This window comes from Palaemon carinicauda, chromosome 16 (genome assembly GCF_036898095.1).
Source record: "Palaemon carinicauda isolate YSFRI2023 chromosome 16, ASM3689809v2, whole genome shotgun sequence".
NCBI lineage: Eukaryota > Metazoa > Arthropoda > Malacostraca > Decapoda > Palaemonidae > Palaemon > Palaemon carinicauda.
In genome coordinates, this window is record NC_090740.1 from 120,113,570 (window position 1) to 120,121,069 (window position 7,500).

Here is a 7,500-nt window from a genome sequence, read left to right on the forward strand (position 1 = left end):
AAGTTTTTATAGTTTTTATAGGAAATATTACTGTTTTTAAAATATTTTATTTTTCCTTGTTTCTTTTCCCCACTGCTATTTTCACTGTTGGAGTCCTTGGGCTTATAGCATCCTGCTTTTCCAACTAAGGTCGTAGCTTAGCAAGTGTTAATAATGATGATAATGATAATGTAAAGCTTAGATAGGGGCTACTATTTATCGTAAGCTTGACGAGGCTCACTGTAGACAGATCTGAGGATCTTTGCAGTGACCACTCATCCCACAGCTGAACTGTTTTCTGCCTTTACTGTCCAACTTCTTGAACTATCTATACCCTGCTTGAATTTTCGTCTCTTCTTCAACAACCAAGGGAAAGTCATTGTTATGAAATTGCCTCTTTAATCTCATTGTTCATAATTAAAGACAATTGTCGTTAATCACGTAATTACTTTTTCTTTTATTATGAAATACACATTTCCATTCTTACATTTTATAATATTGTGAACGTTACGTGAATCATGTGAATCAAACGTCTTGTGAATCATATGAGTCAAACGTCACGTGAATCATAGAACAAAATGTTATGTGAATTATATGAATCAATCGTTACTTGAATCATATGAATCAAACGTCACGTGAATCATATGAATCAAATGTTACGCGAATCACATGAATCAAACGTTACGTGAGTCACATGAATCAAACGTCACAAAAATCTTATAAATCAAATGTTACGTGAATCATATGAATCAAACGTCACTTGAATCATATGAATCAAATGTCACGTGAATCATATGAATCAAACGTTACATGAATCATATTAATCAAACGTTACTTGAATCATATGAATCAATCGTTACTTGAATCATATGTCACAGGAATCATATGAATCAAACGTTACATGAATCATATTAATCAAACGTTACTTGAATCATATGAATCAATCGTTACTTGAATCATATGAGTCAAATGTTACGTGAATCACATGAATCAAACGTTACGTGAATCACTTGAATCAAACGTTACGTGAATCATATGAATCAAACGTTACGTGAATCATATGAATCAAATGTCACGTGAATCATATGAATCAAACGTCACGAGAATCATATGAATCAAACGTCCCTTGAAACATATGAATCAAACGTCACGTGAATCATATGAGTCAAAAGTTACGTGAATCACATGAATTAAACGTCACGAGAATCATATGAATCAAATGTTACGTGAATTACATGAATCAAACGTTACGTGAAAATTATGAATCAAACGTTACATGAATCATATGAATCAAACGTCACTTGAATCATATGAATCAAATGTCATATGAATCAAACGTTACGTGAATCATTTGAATCAAACGTTACATGAATCACATGAATCAAACGTCACTAGAATCATATGAATCAAACGTTACATGAATCAAACGTCACGAGAATCATATGAATCAAATGTTACGTGAATCAAATTAATCAAACGTTACATGAATCATATGAATCAAACGTTACATGAATCATATGAATCAAACGTCACGTGAATCATATGAATCAAACGTCACGTGAATCATATGAATCCAAGGCAAACTAGGGCAGGAATTTCACCCAGAAAGCGTTACGTCCAAAATGCAAGTCATATTGCAAACAATTCTTCTCTGTTTTACAGACAACAAGCAACTTTCACTATCTTCTGAAAACACGAATTACCGAGAATTTGCCACAGAATTTTCTACTAGAGAGTTAAAAGATTTGTTATGACATTAAGTTGTTTTGTGATCCATTAACTTTTGAATTAAGTGATAAAACCATATAACTAATGTTACCAGAGCTTTGGAAAGGCCATAGCCTCTTTATAAAATAGTTAGAATCATTGATAAACACATTTCTATGATAGTGGAGATGTTTAGAACTTGAAAACAATTAGGGTTGTGGAGGCCTACTGAAAACGTCCCTGGCAGACTCTCCCTGGGGTTTGAGTCCCGCTCAAACTCCACCGTTTCTTGTAGTGTCTGCAACCTCACCATCCTTGGTTCTAGCTTGGATGGACAAGGGGCTAGGGGGCTTATCATATGTATATATGGTCAATCTCTAGGGCATTGTCTTACTAGCTAGGATATTATCACTGCCCCTTGCTTCTGCCATTCATGAGTGGCCTTTAAACCAAAAGAGAGCCCTGAGTGAGTCATTTCTCTCTCCTTTTATTCACAGTATTTTGAACTATTCAAGTTCATTTGTTACATATAAATAAACCATTGAATCTAATTTTCACAGTCAATAAACAGTTTCCATCTCGACTAACTCAAAACAGAAAGAAAACTACTAGGTTTTAAATTGACATGAATTATAGCCTACAGTGGCTTCATCATCATGCCATCGAGAACATGACACCCAACGAAGTCCTCATTTCCCTCAATCTGTTAGTATTAGGATTTGATTATGTCGCTAGCAACTGTCTTCTAGTGTTTGTTGCGTGTAATATTAACCCTTTCACAGCCGTTGGTGATTCAGTCAAAATTATAAAAAGGAAACTCTCTTTTATAATATCACAAACTATAGAAAGTTGGCATTCAATAGAAAGGTCTGGACGTGAGCTTTCAAATAAATGTCAACAAGCTAGAATTTGGTCTTGAGGAATTTTCTACATCAGAAGTATTCTTGAAATCACCACTGGCAGTGAAAGGGTTAATTTCAATCTTTTACAAGGGTGGGTGTTAACATATCTTAATATGTTCTCTTTGATAAGTAAACTCTTAGGTCAAAGGGAAAATTTTTTAGCGATAGGAATTATAATTTACTATATTGGGGGGAGGGGGATGAGATAGGCCTCATGTTCCTGAGGAGCCTTCAAGTTTTATTTACCATTATTTTTGCATTATAATAAAAGTGTCTTTATCACGTTTTATTATTCTGAAATCTTGCAAGTTTACAATTCTCATGCTGGCATATGAATATTATTTTTCCATTGTAACATCGCAAAAGATTTAGTGTTGTAAGCTTCACTTATCACATCCTTAAAGAGTTAAGGAGCAAATAATATAGACCAAATCTTTAGATAATTATATTTATAAGTTCTTCGATCAAATTTAGCATTTCTCAGAATAAATGTAGCTCATCACATCATATAAGATTTAAAATAGCAAATGACTTCATTTCTCAGAATAAATGTATTTCATCACATCATATAAGGTTTAGGATAGCAAATTACGTCTGGATTATAAATTTTACTTACGTTATTTCAAACGGATTGACGCTGTAAGTTTTACAGATCACATCTCAGTAGAATTAGGGTTAAACTTTCCATAGATCACCTTTAAATAGGATAAGTGTTGCAATTTTCACTCCTCGTGTCTTAATAGAATTAGACTTGCGAACCTCAGTAATCCCATATCCATTGAATTATTATTATTATTATTATTATTATTATTATTATTAGCCAAGCTACAACCCTAGTTGGAAAAGCAAGATGCTACAAGCCCAAGGGCTCCAACAGGGAAAAATAGCCCAGTGAAGAAAGGAAATAAGGAAATAAATAAATGAGAGTATATTAAAAATATATCATTTTAAAAACAGTAACAGCGTCAAAACAGATATGTCCTATATAAACTATAAAAAGACTCATGTCAGCCTGGTCAACATAAAAACATTTGCTCCAACTTTGAACTTTTGAAGTTCTACTGATTCAACTACCCGATTAGGAAGATCATTCCACAACTTGGTCACAGCTGGAATAAAACTTCTAGAATACTGTGTAGTATTGAGCCCCATGATGGAGAAGGCCTGGCTATTAGAATTAACTGCCTGCCTAGTATTACGAACCGGATAGAATTGTCCAGGTCGTAGAAATGTCTAATATCATATCAAAAAAAGATTTTGAGTGACACATTCCATTGAATATATCACAAGGCAGGATTGTAAATTTCATAAACATCTTAACACATTTAGAGGGACAGATTTATTTGACCTCATCTTAAAAGGATTAGGGTTGCTAAAGAATTATACCATAATTTCAATATTTACACATCAAACAAATAAAGGTTACAAATTCGTTATATTCGTTTAAAAATAACAAGATTTTAAAGTTCAATCGAGTGAAAAGAGTTACAATTGCACTTACGATTTCTTTAGAGAATTTAGGTTTCAAGTCACTTTGGTTACAAATAATCTTATGGGAAATAAATTCATTTCGTTTTTCCTGAATCATGGGAATCTACACTTGTAGTTTTAGTAATTATATAATTAAATGGTCATATTATTATTATTATTATTATTATTATTATTATTATTAATTTTTAATTATTAATTATTATTATTATTATTATTATTAATTTTTAATTATTAATTATTATTATTATCATTCTTCTTATTATTATTATTATTATTATTATTATTATTATTATTATTATTATTATTATTATTATTATTATTACTAGCTAAGCTACAACCCTAGTTGGAAAAGCAGGATTCTATAAGACCAAGATTTTGATTTTACTGTTCTACTTTCAGTAATTATAACATTTAATGATGGTGGTCATATTATTATTATTATTGTTATTATTATTATTATTATTATTATTATTTTTTTTATTATTATTATAACAAACTAGGCTATAACCCTAGTTGGAAAAGCAGGATTCTATAAGACCAAGATTTTGATTTTACTGTTCTACTTTCAGTAATTATAACATTTAATGATGGTGGTCATATTATTATTATTATTGTTATTATTATTATTATTATTATTATTATTATTATTATTATTATTATTTTTATTATTATAACAAACTAGGCTATAACCCTAGTTGGAAAAGCAAGATGCTATAAGCCCAAAGGCTTCAACGGAATGATAGCCTAGTGAGGAAAGGAAACAAGGAAATAAATCAACTACAAGAGAAGAATAAGCAATCAAAATAAAATATTTCGAGAACAGTAACAACATTAAATTAGATCCTTCATATGTAAAACTATGAAAACTTCTAAAATAACAAGAAAAAGATAAATAAGATAGAAGAGCATGCCCGAGGTAACCCCCAAGCAAGCGAACTCTAATCCAAGACAGTGGAAGACCATGGTACAGAGGCTATGGCACTCCCCAAGACTAGAGGACAATTGCTTGATTGTGGAGAATCCTTCTCCTAGAAGAGCTGCTCACGGCAATGAATATTATAACTCTATGAGTTAAAATAAGATGAAAATTGCAAGCTTATGGAATAGGAAAACACCATAATTTTAGAAAGAGCATCATGCATACTAATAGTAGCAATCAACGCAGTTTATTTGAGAGCAGAGTAGTGTTACAGAGTAAACACTATGCTCAGAAGAAAAGATAAAAAAATAACTAGTCTTGCCCATCATGCTGCTAAGAGAAAAGACGAACCACTTAAGAAATTCAAGATGATAAAACAACAGGGAATTTAAAATGCAGTCTGCTATCTCAGACTGAAGTCATTTATTATTTTTTTTGTTATTGTTTATAGAATGCAGGCATTCATGGCGTATTTCAGCTTTTATAAGTATGATGTTTGTTTGACAAAAGATTAATATGCATCACGTACTATATATTCTATGTTGATTATCGTCATTTTCTTCAGCTATATTGCCTTCTCGAATCTTAATACTGGTGGCCTATTGTAAACGTCTCTGTCTTGCAATCTGCCGGATTAGGGTTCGAGTCCCGCGCGGGCTCGATAGCTTATATTGTCTGCAACCTCACCATCCTTGTGAGCTAAGAAAAGTATGTGTTGCAATATGCCGGATTGGGGTTCGAGTCTCGTGCAGGCTCGATAGCTTATATTGTCTGTAACCTCAACATCCTTGTGAGCTAAGGATAGAGGGTTTGCGGAAGCCTATAGATCTACTTGCTGAGTCATCAGCAACCATTGTCTGCCCCCCCCCCCCCCTGGTCCTAGCTTGTATAGATTAAGTAGTTAAGAGAAACTAATTTTTACGAACAGTGACCAAATTGGTGCAATTCTGTCGTAGATCGAAACCAGGTTTATATATATATATATATATATATATATATATATATATATATATATATATATATATATATATATATGCGTGTGTGTACGTATGTATTTATGCAAATATATTACATATATTTATATATACAAATATATACATGCATATATATATGTATATATATATATATATATATATATATATATATATATATATATATATATATATATATATATATATATGCATTGTGTGTATATATATATGTGTATATATATCAGAGAGAGAGAGAGAGAGAGAGAGAGAGAGAGAGAGAGAGAGAGAGAGAGAGAGAGAGAGTCCTATATCTTTCAGTCTGTTAAACGACCTACCAATAATATCCACAAGTAACATTATCTTTATCAAATAATCTTTATCTTTCAGGCGACTCAATGCCAGAGATAGCGTAACTCATAGTTCGAAAACAGATACAGATAACGTAACTGATCATTTAATGAGTCAGGCCTTCTCCATCATGAGGCTCAATACTACACAGTGTTAGTATGGATAGCTTCTGGGGCGTTGTCCTGCGAGGGCATTGTCAGTGTTACTTGTCTCTACCATTCATAAGAATATTTAAATCTTTCAAATGTGTATGTTTTCAAAACTTAATTTTCGTATATATATGTATGTGTATATATATATATATATATATATATATATATATATATATATAAATATATATATATATATTATATATATACTATGTATATTATATATGTATATATAGTTGGATATATATATATATATATATATATATATATATATATATATATATATATATATATACAGCATATATACACACACATATATATATAATATATATATATATATATATATATATATATATATATATATATATATATATATATATATATAATATATATATATAGATATATATATATATATTTATATATATATATATATATATATATATATATATATATATATATATGCTGTGTATATATATATACACAGTATATATATATATATATATATATATATATATATATATATATATGTATGTATATATACAGTATATATATATATATATATATATATATATATATATATATATATATATATATATATATATATGTATATATACAATCAACTGTCAATCAAACTACCCATTCCACTACCAGTAATAATTATAATTATAAATGTATAAAGTTAATTGGTATGAAATGTAACATATTCACAATACCTTATGTATAAAATCGTTGTTCGTAAGCACTACATAGTTTTAATTAATTCTTCAGTAAGATAGAAAAGAATAATATTTAAAACTACATTATCATTTATAGAAAATCCATCGCAAAAAGAAAAAAAAGGATAAAATTCATTCTGTCAGACGGTTGTCATCCAAGCCATTATTATTATTATTATTATTATTATTATTATTATTATTATTATTAATGTTATTATTATCATTATTATTATTGTTATTATTATTATTATTATTATTATTATTATTATTATTATTATTATTATTATTATCATTAGCTAAGCTACAACCCTAGTTGGA